Genomic DNA, 14,556 nt, shown 5'->3' on the forward strand with positions numbered 1-14,556 from the left:
TAATTTTTATAGGTTATATAATAGATATATAGTGAATAACCTCTGGACAACCGGTTCAAACTGGTCTACGCTGGACCGATAAATACCATAACGGCTATAAATCCTAATAAAGTATTAAATTAAATTTATTTAACGTTAACAAGTTGTGTAAAATGATCTATGGTAGCATATTAGCGCCGCTAGTGTTTGTTTAAGGTTTATATGTTATATAATAGATATATACTGTTAATGTGAATAACCGTTGGACAACCGGTTCAAACTGGTCTATGCTGGACCGATAAATATCATAAGTCTATAAAGTTATTAAATTAAAATTGATTTAACGATACAAAGTTGTGTAAAATGATCCATGGTAGCCTATTAGCGCCACCTAGTGTTTGTTTAAGTTTATGTATGTATACTGTATATAGTGAATAACCGTTGGACAACCGGTTCAAACTGGTCTACGCTGGTACCGTTACATATCATAACGGCTATAACTCCTAATTTAAGTTATTAAATTAAATTTGATAATGATTTAACGTTACAAAGTTGTGTAAAATGATCTATGGTAGCATATTAGCGCCGCCTAGTGTTTGTTTAAGGTTTATATGTATATATAATACTGTATATAGTGAATAACTATTCGACAACCGGTTCAAACTGGTCTACGCTGGTACCGTTACATATCATAACGGCTATAAATAAGACATATTAACAGGGCAGTCGTGGTAATCCGGTTCAGGTTAACCATTGAAACACATCAGCGGGTCTCTCGGCTCGCCTGCCCGGGTGGGTCTGTCTTCAGTACGGAGAGGGAAGGTGCATAACTTCGCCCCCCTCTTCCGCCCTGCGCGCATCAGAGGTGGGTCAGGCCGAGCTCCCCCTCCCGTTTGACGGCCACGGTGACGCTCAACAGCCAACCCGGAAACAGCAGCAGCAAATCGCTTTTCTTCTCCTCTCAGACCGCTGCTGGTTTTCTAGCGTGGTGTCCAGACGTCGACTCCCGTGTTTCTCAACGAGCACCAAGGTAAGAAAATTTAAATATATACATATTTTCCCCACTTTATCTAACCTTTTTCTGTCTTCTCAACTCACCGCCTGTGCCGTCCACCGGTTGCCATTCACAGCCTGGCTTGTTTTAAGTGTTTAATTTTGGCAGAAATGTAATGATGAATCACAAACGTGTCCGGCTGGAATCAAACACACGTACTGTTAAGTTAATGTCAAATTAAAATAGTGTATATTATGTGTTTTTTTCCAGGTTACATACTCGATGCACCGTTAACTTCCTTTTTTTTTTTGCGGTGAGGTTAGTCAAAGGTAGGCTACAGTGCTAGCTGCATTTCCCCTTTTTATTCGTCCAGGACAGCAGGCATTGCATGTTTACATGACCTACATATATATTACTAATGCCAGGGGTATCAGCTGTGTTACAGAGCCAGCTAATCTAAACTGACCGTATGACTTGGATTAAAGACTGCTCCTTTACATGCAAGTCAATGGTGCATCATTTAAAGCTGCATTAAAAGGAAATGCACACATTTGACAGCTAGTTAGAGCTGGTTTATCTTTGATTATTATATACAGGCTTACAAACTGTGGTCCTGCAAGTACTTAAGGTGTTAACTGAAGTAAAATCATGTAAAAAATACTCCAAAACCTTTGTATAAAAGTACCACCAGGAGATCCAAGCACCTGTTTAATGTTGTTGCAGGTCTTTTTGTGTACTATTAGTTAATTAATAATAATCTAATTGGGATTTATATGCTTATTATAAAGTGTAATGGCATAAAAAACCTTTAAAATGTAGAATAAAGTTGTAAACGTGATTAGAAATTGTGCTTAAAGTGTTATATCTCACCACAGGATGTGCAGTTATTAAAGTTTTCTAGTTTTTACATCCGTCGTCTGCACAACTCAAACGTAGCAAGTATAAGTCATTGCCATCCCGCCCTGTGTCTCTTCACCGGCCCTGAAAGTGGAAGTGAAACGTCCAGAAAGTGCAACCCTGTTGTGGTCGTGATGCAACGTCTGAGTTAGCGTTTGTTCAAAAAAGAAAAGTCTCACGGCTTCACTTTTATCAAACTGGGTCAGTTTTTTTGCCACACAAAGCCTCGTTTAGACGTGTTTATGGAGACTCTTAAATGATTCATTGAGAGGTGTAATTCAAAAGGTGGCCTTCAGAGATGCACACCTCTCCTCGATGCACTATTTTTGTGTCAGGAAACTGACAAAATTTACTGCTGAGGTGCAAAAAGGTCTCAGTTCTTCATGTCAGACTCAGTTTTGCTGCCTTCAGGTTGTTTGAGTTGTCCTCTTTTGCAATTTCCTTATATCTGTTTGTTTAAAAAAAGGAAGTATCACCTTTCCTATGTTAAGGTTTCCGTTTTTTTTTTTTTAAATAGGACACAACTCTTTGTCTGAGAGGCAGCGTAGATCTCAAACACCATGATTGGTGCCACAGTCGTAGCACTGTGAGACATGGTACAACTTGTTGTTGTTGCTCATACTCTTTCTGCAGTGGCGTGGACAGATGGGGTAATAGATGGAGGGTTCAAAACGAGTTGTCTCAAGCAAATTCTTCCTTATTTTGTTAGCGTTGTACGTAGAAGCTGCAGCAGTTACAAAGATTGCAAAAGTGAGCGGGGAGGGAAAGACGTAAGTTTTTGCGACAAGAAAGTGAAATCTGGTGTTGAGCGTTTCCTGGCTTCAGGAAGTAACCGGTTGGAGGCTTTTTTCTCACAACCTCTGCTTGTGAAACAAGCATGAAATGAGAACACGTCTCGTTTGGCACAACATATTCTCCCATAAATCCAAGTCGAACGCAGGTAGAGGCATGACCTTTCTTAGATATTAAGGATTTATTAGATAGTTCACTCTCTAGTTTCTCTTGTTTATATGAGGTTATTTAGCTTTACATCAGTGTTTGCATCACGGGTGCCTACATAACAATGCATGTGTAGGATAAGATCGAAATAAACTCTCACTGTGTTAACAATGAAGATAAATTTAGCAATATTTTCATCTCCTTTTGACCCTCTTTGAACTTGTTAACTCCTCGAGGAAGGGCCATGTGAAAGGACTTTCCACATACTTCCTCCAGCAAATGTATTTTCTACTCCTGACAACTGTAGATACAGTAGCTGTGGCGCTAACACGAGGGTAGAGCGAGTGTCATGGTGGTTAATTTGAATTATTAATCCTTGTTCCAGGAGTCCTCGAGGGCAGAGCTGCTCGGATGTTTTCATGTCACAGACTTACAAACGTTTTCTAGAAAGAAAACAAAATGTCAACAGTCCATAAATTTCTGATTATAATATAAATGTTTGGACGTTGTCTCATTAAGACACTTTGTAGTGACTTCACTGGAATGCCACAAAGTCGCCAAAGGGTCCAGACCCCGCTTTGCAACCCACTCCCCCCGTGAACACGCCCGGTGTCACTGAGCTGCCGGCTGCAGGTTGGGTTACAACAGTTATTCTCGGTATGAGGTGCGCTCGGGAAGCGCTCACACTGAAACGTCTCTGAGCCATTGTTGTAACACGTCTATGTTGTGACATGTTTATTCACAACACGGCCACAAAACACTTTAATATTTTGTTTTATCTGAACATCAGCTGCGTCTCGAGTGAGAATTTACGATTTCAGCTTTGGTTTAAGGTTTCACCACTTTGTAGTTAGCGCTCATGCAGGTTGTTTTTGTGGGTTTTGTGGTGGGTGGACACAATGACATGAGCGCTTGTGAAATGTATTGCAATCCACAGCAGCTTCAGAAACTCCTCTCTGACACAGTCCCCCATCTCTTACCGTTTGCATCATATTGCCAGTGTTTACCCTGCACTGTGTTCGACGTACTCCAGGCTGCATGCAGGGTCAGGTGCTGCTGTCTTGGCCTCATGCAGAGTGGAGCTGTATTGATCCCCGTCTATGGCATAATGCTGTTTGTTCAGTTATCTGGATTAACTTCCTCTAAGTGATTCGGCCTGTTCAGCATTCTGCTCTAACACCATTATCATGACACGGCTTAATCCGGGAGAGATTGTGGCTGCAGCATCATTTAACCAGACTTCCTCTTGTTGTTTTGAAATAAAATATACTTGCAGTACTTTTTTTTTTTTGTGTTGTGCCATTTGAGTGGCACATAACTCTTCGTCTTCCATCGCTACTGCATGTCTGCTCTTGTCCATAAGTAGATCATAGCTGAAATGATGACATACTTGACTGGCTGAGTAGGAAAGACTGACTGTACCCCCCCCTTCTCTGAGCAAGCTGGCTGAATTATTAAAGGGCAAACAATGCCTTGATTCTAAGCTAGTTAAAGCTGCACCTGGTTTATTGAGTCTGCATATGAGGAAGCATCAGGCTTTATTTCATAGCTTGTTGATTAAGACTGTTTTTTGCTGTGAAGGGAGAGGGAGATGGTCTGGAGCCGTGGTGGTTTGTGTTTGTAGCCCTTGGCAGCGGCTGGGTGATGTACTTTTTGATGTGTGCCTCTGATGTGCATGAGTCAGTATGTGTGCCAGTTTCTGATCTGTCGGTAGACTTGTGCATTCCTCTCAACTTTCTCACATCCGCTCTGTGATGTGGGCTTATCTGAAGCCGTGAGCCTGCACATAATGAGAAGAGAGAGCAGTATTATATGTGTCCATATAAAGGACAGGATGCTTTTATTTGTTCTCAGCTGCAGCATCTTCACAGCAAAGTGGACTTTTGTATTGAATCTCTCAACATTAAGGCTATAAATAACGTGGCCCACTCAGTAGGGGAAAAAAAGCCGTCACTTTGTGTTCCCCTACCCCCACACCTTTCACACAGAAAACACCTCCAGGCTCAGGTTTGAATAAATCTGCAGAGGAGACCGAGCTTCTCTCCTTTTGACCCACACTCAAACCAGCAAAGCAAATATTAAAACCAAACGACCTGATCGTATCAGAATAAAAAAACCACATCTTTCTACCCCGGTGGTTGTGGTGGTTATTTTACAGGCAGGCATGAGATTCTCATGTGGCCGCCCACATGTCAGTGGACACACAGAGCAGGGGAGTTGCCACAGATGGCAGATCAGCATGCAAGAAATTCAGTTTTCTTTTTTTTTTGCATGAAACTGTTGCCGTGCTGCCCCCGCACCAATCCTTCATCCTCACATAGTGTTAAATAAACCTGTCCTACTTTTTTACCCCAAATGCCTGTGCATGAATCAAATCAGCTTTTTGATAAATGTGTTCACAGAATGTCTCATAGGCCTTTTTTAATAGCTCTGTTGTAATAGTTATCACAGTGATATGTTATGTTTGAAGAAGAAGAAGATATGTGCACTTTAACATGCAGAATATAGTGCCAATTTTTCCAAATAAATGAGCCATCAGTAGCCTGTTTATTCTGAATTTAAAGATTAATTTCACTCTGTAATATCGGTGGATTCTGCTTTTTTTGCCAAGAGTTGGTCCACTTTGTTCCAGACCACAGACAGTATAAAGAATGGACGTCGTATCCATGACGTCACAAACGGGTTAAGACGCTCAGACTGTGGTGGTCCGGATTGGACTGTGTTCGCCAACTTGGCAGCCCTGCCTCTGCTGCCTCTTGGCTAATCTAAAAATCGACAAAGAAGTGGATCATCGTCACACCATCGTGACGCCTAGGTGGCATCCATAAGGGCATCCACCTGTCAGTCAAAGCAGCCACACTGTTAATTATGCATAACTTTAAAGGTCCAGTGTGTGGGATTTAATGAAGGATGTAACCAAATGAATACTCTCCCACACCTCACCCTCTCCTTCCAACCATGTAGGAAAAACTCTGGTTGGCAGATAGATCTAGAGGGTTCATTTCAAGAGGAAATGAAATAATGAATATTGTTTCCATTACTGCCAATATAATAAATAACAGGTGAGTTGTATAAAAATTCAGACTCAGTACAGTTGTCATGAACGGGGAAATTAGCTTTAAAGACCAAAACAGTTTTTTGTACCAGGCTGTAAACATGTTTATTTCTGCTGTGAAGTTTTAACATGGGGACTTATGGAGAAGTTTCCACTTGGTTGCGACTGATATCTTAACAACTGTTGGTTCAAACATTGACTTTTGCTGTTGTGGCGCCACTGTGAGATTCACATTTGTGGTTTTGGGTGAAATTTGGTGACAGACATTCATGTTCCCGTTTTTCATTGGGTCAAAACTATTTGATCCTCTGGATTCAGATGAATTGTGAAGCTTCCATCAGCCTAGGCTCTTTCTAATGAGCAAGCATCGGCGTGCCAACATGTTAAAGTAAATAGGTGACAATGATAAACATCATATCTCCCACAGCTGATTCAAAGCCACGTCTTACAGGGTTTAAAAATAGCTGTAATGCCGATGACAAACCCGTGTGCCAGAGTCTGGCTGCATGATTGATTTTAATTGCCTGGCATGGTGTAAACCATTTTTGAATCCAGCTGAGATGAACGAGCCCTGGACGAGACATTAGCGTTGACATTTCGGCTCGAGGATTTCCAGCCCGTGTAAGTGATCTGTGGAGGTTTTCTTAATGAAATGATTTTTCCACCGAGGCTCTGCTGCGCTCTGCGGGCTTCACAGTCGATATCCCTCCTCAGTCCTCTTCTCTCGATCTCACCAGTTGGGAAAAGGGGAATACAAGTTGTCATGGCAACTTGAGCGTTAATCGAAGTTTTATTCAGTGGTGTTGAGGGTTTTTTGGGGTTTTTTTTCCCCCTGTGTCACTTGGTAGGTGTGTTAGACATAAGCCTCCAGCTTGTATAGCCTGCAGTAAGAACAAAATGAAATCCTCAGTGAGCTGCAGTAATGTTGATGTTTTAATGGTCTCCTGAACGTTACACTCAGATGCTTCATGATGGTTATAATGTTCAGATTTGACAAAGAATATGGCTTCAGTGTCCACCTCCTTTAAACCGCTGACAGTTTAAAGAATGGATGGCGTGTCTGTGACGTCACCCACGGGTTTCTGAAGAGACGCTGTGAAGTTCTGACCGCCGCCATGTTTGTAGTCCTACCTCTAATCTAAAAATCCGCAAAGACGTGGATCATCAGTGTACCTGAAGCGGGCTGAATGACGCCTGGTTGCTCAAACAAGCCATCTGTGACACCAACCACCTGTTAGTCAAAGCGTCCACGCTGTTAATTCTGCATAACTTTAAGCCTTAATATAATTTGAACAGGTGAGTTATATAGAAATTCAGACTCAGTACATTTGTCATGAACGTAGAAATTAGCTACAGAGACCAAAACTGTTTTTTGTTCCAGGCTGTAAACATGTTTATTTCTGCTGTGAAGTTTGATATTTGGACATGGGGACTTATGGAGCCAGCCTGAACGACATTTTTGGCACTTCCACATTGGTCCACAGAGGTTTCCACTTGGGATAAACTAGATATGCTGGCTGTATGTTATGGAGATACTCCACATATAGATTGTATTGACTTGACTTCATCGCTCTGTTGTCATGTTGAGTCAGATGTTTTGTCGTCTGTGGGCTCACACAGTTTACAGCAGGACCACACATGTCGGCTCACATTGACTGACTCCTTCATGTGGCGCAATAAATAAAAACCAAAGAGAAGCGTCCTCGGTACGTTGACTTATTGCTGCTACGAGCTGAAGACGTGAGAGCGCAGATCTCTTGATAGTGTCATTGTTGACGCTGCAGACTCATAAAACAGCTCTTGTACACAGAAACTTTCAAATCCAGCTCTGGTATGTAGCTACTGTACACTTCCCTGGAAGTGACAAATCAAAACAAGGAAATACGCCTTTGAAACAGCAGGAAGTGAGCGGTTATATTGGAGGAAAACTACAGTTTGTCTTATTGCCTCTGATCCAGTGGGAATTAAAGAAAATCAGAGCAGTTATGCCGGCAAACATAACCATGCTGTGGGTGCTGAAATTCAGCTTTCTCAAACTTTAACTTGCTGTGACTCATCTCCTCCCATGACTTATTTAAATGACTTCTTCTTTCATGTTTTTGTTATTATAAACAGCTCCTCACGTGACGAGTTGATGCCTCCAAGCTGATTGAAACACAAAACACTGAACCCCCACAGTGACGCTGGTTAACCGGGCTGTAGTTTTCCCCCCTCAGTTTAATTGTTACTTGAGGGGATGGGCACACACACACACATATAAACACACACATATAAACACACACATATAAACACACACAATCTACAGTCTACAGTATGATCTCATCATGTTTCCCACGGCAGCAGTTAGGTGTATTCTTATGTACAGCACAAGCCGCAAATCTGATGAGTGTAATAATGGTTTGCATAGCACAGATCTGATGTTTGTCATGGACCACAGGCTTGTTAATAATTAAACATTTATAGCAGATGGAAAGTTATAAAGACGGAGGGCTCAGGTAGACACTGCCAGCACAGCAGCGTTGGTTGGTTGGTTGGTTGGTTGGTTGGTTGGTTGGATGAACTGGAGTGAAACTTTGTACAGTTATTTATGCTCCCCTCAGGAAGAAATGTAAAAACTTTAGTGAGTCTTCTTTCAGTTTCTCCATCCTAAACTAAAGCTGCTCACTCTGTCTACTTTTTGGCATAGTACCTTATTTTCAGCAGGTAGTGTCTCAATTGGAGTGTGGTCATTGTGAACTTTAATGGAAATGACAAACTTCGGCGTTGAGCTTTTTCTCGCCGAATTACAAGTGGAGAATAACTGTCAACACTCGCCAGAATGCAAATATAAAACAAATGCACAGCTGATATTTGTATATTTCAGTATTCATCGCAACCACTTCATCTCCAGCTGCTTCCTCTGCCGCTATTTCCACAGTGCAGGTATTCCTTCCCTGTCTGCCATGTAGTGTCTCAATTGTTTGACCGTTACGAGTCTGGGTACACACAGTAGACTGTATTTTGCCATAACTGATCAAAATAGCTCAGTTCATATACTTACATACTGACTCTTGCTATGTGTCTCATGTTAGCATTAGGGATGTGATCCATACCCTTACTAGTTGACACCAGGAATACTAGTCTGATGATTAACTAGACTACTAAACTACTAATTGTTAATTTATTGGGTCTAAGGTGTGTAGCCACCCACACTGACGCCTGAGTTAGAACTTAAAGTTGCTCAGTTTTGACGTTGTTTCAGTTGGTCTCTGTTTAATTTGCAGCAAGTTAACTGTTTAACAAATTTTTCAAAGTTCGATTTTGAAATAATTAGTCCCAGTATTTACCGTGTCATCCTCATGAGACCATTAAAATACCATTGGCAGTAATGATTTAAAATATAAATCATGTAATTTAGTAATATAACAAATTATAACAGCAAAGTTAATAGTGTTTGCACCTTGCACAAACATGGTTGTATTTTCTGTTGAAGTTGTCATTACCGCGATGTATCCAGCTCTGTCAGAGTACAATGAAAATATTCTTTAATAAAGTCGATAGATGTTTTGAAATTAACTGAATATTATTTATGTAAATTAATAAAAATAATGAAGATTATGTGTTTTTATCCTCCGTAACATTTCTGTCATGATACTCCCGCAGTACGTGTTGAGTAGTATTTTTTAATAACCTTACAACCTTTTTCAGTGTGTCCACATCATGAGTAATCTTTGAGTTGACAGAGAAACAAACCTCAGATACGAACCACAGCTTCACATACTGTACTGTGACCCCTCTGACCTCATGTGCTTATTCAGGGGATGATTTGGCCTTATGTCGTGGCCCCCAGCTGTAGGCATGATGCATAGCTGACTCCCATGATGCCCTGCTGCCACAGATGTCACCCATGTCTCCTGTGACATGTCAGCTCTATTGGATTAGGTCTGTTTGCGTGAAGGAAAACTTCTGTCAGAAGCAGGGATAAGAACACAGACCGCTGCTCCGTCATTGTTCAGGTTCACAACGATGTTTCTTTTATTCTCCACTTCTCGTTTTTTATTCCTGTCCTTTGCCATTTTCACCGTGTCTCACTTCGTCCGTGTCTCTTCTCCCACAGCTCTCACACTCTTGTGGGTTTTGAAGTTTCAGTGTTTGAAGTCTGATCACATTCATGCATGACCAACATTCGCCGCTACCGCCGTGCATTTGTATGCAGGCCGGCGTAGAGAGGACTGCCTCGGACCTAATGGCCTCACAGTCTACTGAGCTTGTACTCTCAGTCTCAGTCGCTTGTACTCTTTAAAACTGAGGAGACTGTTGTCTTACTTTGAGCAGAAACTACGTGTGTGTGTTTGCCTTTTTTAAATACCTTAAACCCCCACTGCACGCAGACGTGAACTCGTCGGGTTAATTGTGTCGTAGAGCCTTTGCATGAGGTAGCAGGGAGCCTTGAAGTGAATCAGAGGAAGTGTTGCACAATAGGAAGTGGTGTGTTTTTTTCACACAGGTCTATTTGTTCCATGTTTTTATAAACACTCTGCAATTAGCTCATATTTCACAAGGAAGATGAGACAATTGAACCACCCTGTTATTGCATGCGTTACATGTTATCAGCAGCTTCGCTGGCGATGTTCCCTTTTTGTGTGAATTTGGTGTTATTACCTCGTTTTAAAAGGGAACTTTACTGTGAGGTGGCTTTTGTAAGTAGGTGTGATAAGAGACAGAGAAATGAGGAAACTTACATTTTTATTACATGTTGTGTTTTTTAAAAGGAAAGATTGTTATACATCATTTGCTGACGCTTGTGTTTCAGAGGCTGACCTCTGCTCGAGGACTGTGACCCGGGGCCACCTGCCAGGCCGGGCGTCCCTGCTCCTGACAGTCACACAGCTCCACTGCTGGTAAGTCCTACACACATACAGAGTAAGACATGTAAACATGGAAAAACCTGGTTTCAGGAGTTGGTTTAAAGCTGCGACTAAAGATTATTTTAATTATCAAGTATGTTGTAGATTAGTTTGTCAACCGATTCAACAATCCAAAACCTCAAGATACTTTATCTACTATAATGAACAACTGATGAGGCAGAATCGGGCGGGTCGCTACAGTGGCAGTGTGTAGGTGTGTGGGTGGGTGTGTCTGTTCATGTTGAATGTAACCGCCGTGAAACAATCAGGAAATAACCTTTTTATTTCGCAGATTAACCGACTTTATCGAAACGGACGCTCCCTCACTCTCATTCACCGTCTATGTCACTCTTCGTGTCACTATTATGCAGCATAAATTGCCAGTCTGACACAGATTTAGCAGCTGGGAACAAGAAATAAACAAAGTCAGAACACAGAAAACACACACAGCCAAAACTGCCCCACTCAAATGAATGCAGTGCCTGATCCTGTCCGAATGGACTCTGACTCTGTCTCTCTCGATGAGATATTATTCTTCGGTGTACATATCGGCGTGTTGTTTAAACACCACTTCCCCCTCAGAGTCCATAAACTGTGTCTGCATTATGCTCATCAATGCAAAGTTTGACCTTCAGGAAGTTTTCACACTGTATGCGTTTCATCCTGTGCTCCAGATTACCATCTACATATCTGCTTCTATTTGTTTACACTCCTATTTATATCTATTCATGCACACATAACTCATATCTGATCCAAATTTGAATTGACCTCAGTGTTGGTGAGACTGTGTGTCAGAGCTTGTTTGTGTGCCTGTGTTTCTCCCATTGTTTCAAACCTATTTAGGTCACGACAGACTTTGAATGAACGGAGACATTTCTCCAAACGGCTGCTGAGTCAGTTACCGTGTGTGTTTTTTGTTTCCACTGGTGGTTATTTACACGCTAACATGGATTGGGATAGGTAGAAGGAAAATTTATATAACTGTCGCCTCAGTTACTTTAAATCTTGATTTGAATGTCCAATAAAAGTTGCACATTGCATGACTTGCACTCAGAAAGGAGATCAAGTAGGACACTGTGGAGCTTCAGTTTGAATGTGCCATTACATCGCTCTCTATGGACGCTGTGCCCCAGCTGGTGCAGCATGAAAACCGTCCCTCCTGCGTCTCTTTAAACTCCTACACTCTGAATGCAACACAGAAAAATAACAAAGGAGAAACTGTCCTCTCTGTAAAAACTGTAAAAGTCCTGCCAGCTTCAGGATTTTAGCCTCTGGCTTCACACTCGCTCAGATCCACTCGCCCGTGTCATCGTTTTATCTCATTGAGCTTTGAACGTGATCTAAATGTTGGTTTTATATGTACTGCACCGATACAGTAGACGTGTCATTACGTAAGCCCGTCTGTGGTGCACCTATGCCCATTATAGCCTTAATGTGCCGTGCTGTGGGTGTATCTGTAATGATGGCTCGGGAAATGAAGTGCATTGTGGGCCATAAAAAGGAGATGAGTAATGTAGGTGCTCGCAGCTTCCTGTTTAGTGTTTGTGTAACCACAGGTCGCAGGTCACTGCCCGGCGTCTGCAGCCCTGATGTGATTCTTCATGTTTGATGTGTTTAATTTAATAATCAGTTACTTTGTGGTGTTGGCATTAATCTGTATTTTGAGCGCAGACTTCCTTTTTTCTCTTCACTGTAAAAAGGAACCACTTTTTTTTTTTTTGGCTGGCAGGTCGTCTTTCACCTCACCTCATCGTTTCTCTTCTGTTTGCACGCCTGCCCATCCCATGTTGTATATTTTCCTCCCGTGTCTCCTTGGAGATTGTTACCATGAGACACGGCCATCGCTCGATTGGCTCAGCCGCCGTGCTGGAATGCACCAGTGTCGTTTTGACAGCTAAGCCTCAGGTGGTTCATACATAGGATCACTAAGTCAGTGTATCCCCACGAGAGAGAGAGAGAGAGAGAGACCTGTGCAGGCTAATGACGAGCTGCCACGGTGCCCCAGTAAAACTCCATTCACTAAAATAGCCCTGAATGGTGAGCTATTTTAGTTAGCATGCAGTACACAACCCCGTGGCGGTAGACGTGTTGCATTATAAATGGAGAACGGAGCCGAGTTAATGCGGCAGGCAGGAGTTTTGTGTGAATATATACAGCGTGGATTAGGCCTCGCTAAGCCAGGGGGAGGTGTGGTAGTAGCCTGAGGTGAAGCTTTTCTTGGCTCTGCTGTTGCTATGATCATAACTGGGTGAATACTGCCCCCAGCTGGTGCAGCTTCGTACAGTTATACCTGTGTGGATGATGGATGGTGCACAGAAAATATATATATATAGAGATAAACCAACAGCAGGTGTGACAACAAAAAGTACACGTTCAACCTATTTAATCGCCTCATCCGTGGGAGAAAAGGCTAAAAGAAGTGTTTTTATCCACAGAGACATGTGAGTTGTTTCCTTCTTGACTCAGCATATGGTAGACGCTGCGGCCCCGCTCAACCCCGCCCGCCTAGCAGGTCATTCGAGATGATACGTCTGAGTGGGTGTAATATGTAGAGTGCCTTGTTATGTCAGCTAAAAGCTCCCAGCTTCTCCTTGGTTATCTATTATTTATGCAGCTGGAGGGCTGACACTGTGTAACTTCCTGTTCCAGGCTCCCTCGAGGAGCTGGTCCGTAATTCCTCCGCAGATGACGGACGTGTCAGGAAGCCTCAGCGTCAGGCGGATCAGCGTGAAACTAGTCTGCAGAAATGCCATTTTTAATCTGTTTTAGTGAATGAATGAGCGCCTGAAACGGCTGCATGTGAACACTGGATGGTGCTCTCACATCACGCTTCTCGCCTCAGGATGTTTCTTCAAGTTAAAAACTCGTTTTCTTTACAAGATTTCTTTAAAAGATGTTTCACCGTGACCGCCCTCACTTGTCACTTGTAAATTTCAGCCCTCCTGAAGCCGACGTGCTGGTGAAAAAAGGTTTGGGAGTGGTCTTCCCGTCTGTTCACTCCTCGTGTGCGTGACTGTTTTCATCCTCCAGATGGCGCTCCTCTCTTACTGAATGAAACCGCTCGTACTCTTCAATCTGACACTCATCATCATCCCTCCAAAAACCTCCTCTGTGCCCCACCCAAAATCCTGTTATGGAAACACTGTGCAGGAAAATGTATTTTAGGTGATGCTCTGCTGTGTTTCTTCAATTTAAAGCCGGGCTGCTTATGTAAGGCGTTATGCCCGAATGCTCAGGAGTGTGTGTGAGATGTAAAGACGCTGTGACATTAGTGAGTCAGAAGGCCAGGCGAGTAATGATGGTTGGAGGCTGTTTTGTAGCAGCAGATCTGTGTTTGAATGAGTTTTAGGAGGCAGCTGCCCTCGAGGAGGTGCAGTGAGTTAATAAGCTGATTTCTTAACACATCCAAGGAAGGACTCTCAAGGGCAGGGTGGGGAGGGCAGATGTTCACACAGACATCATGGACTCTCTCTGTATCTGTCACCAGAGCTTTATCTTTGACGATGAGGAGCGGAGTCTTCACTCTGCGATCACACGGGCCCCCGTCGTGTCGTCGTGGAAGTCAAACTAACATCACTCGCAGGCTGTCAGCGTCTCTGCGCTGTAAAGCGCCGTACTGAAGAGCCTCTTCACAGAGCTCCATTTCAATGGAGCCAGCGTTTTTAGCTGACTCTTGTGTATGTGCCTGTTGCCATGGTTTCCAACTTTCATCAGGTGCTGTCCAAAGAGAGAGAGCGGCTTTAGCTGCCACTTTCATCCCCACCTCTGATCTGCTCCTCTGGACAAACTACAGTTCATCTCCATCC

The 14,556-nt window shown here is 42.7% G+C and overlaps 1 protein-coding gene across 2 annotated transcripts in view; it reads left to right on the plus strand.

Annotated features, from left to right (window-relative positions):
• The window catches only part of fam49bb (family with sequence similarity 49 member Bb), a 33,373-nt gene that overhangs the window by 592 nt on the left and 18,225 nt on the right, over window positions 1–14,556 (plus strand). Inside the window, exons 1-2 of one of the 2 annotated variants that reach the window (XM_027274211.1) lie at window positions 777–1,009; window positions 10,657–10,744. The gene's annotated coding sequence lies outside the window, so the exon portion shown is untranslated. Of the gene's footprint in view, window positions 1–776; window positions 1,010–10,656; window positions 10,745–14,556 lie in introns of those variants that run through there. The other variant, XM_019271674.2, reaches the window with a different exon arrangement.

The sequence above is a fragment of the Larimichthys crocea genome, chromosome XXIII (assembly GCF_000972845.2).
Source record: "Larimichthys crocea isolate SSNF chromosome XXIII, L_crocea_2.0, whole genome shotgun sequence".
NCBI classification, from domain to species: domain Eukaryota; kingdom Metazoa; phylum Chordata; class Actinopteri; family Sciaenidae; genus Larimichthys; species Larimichthys crocea.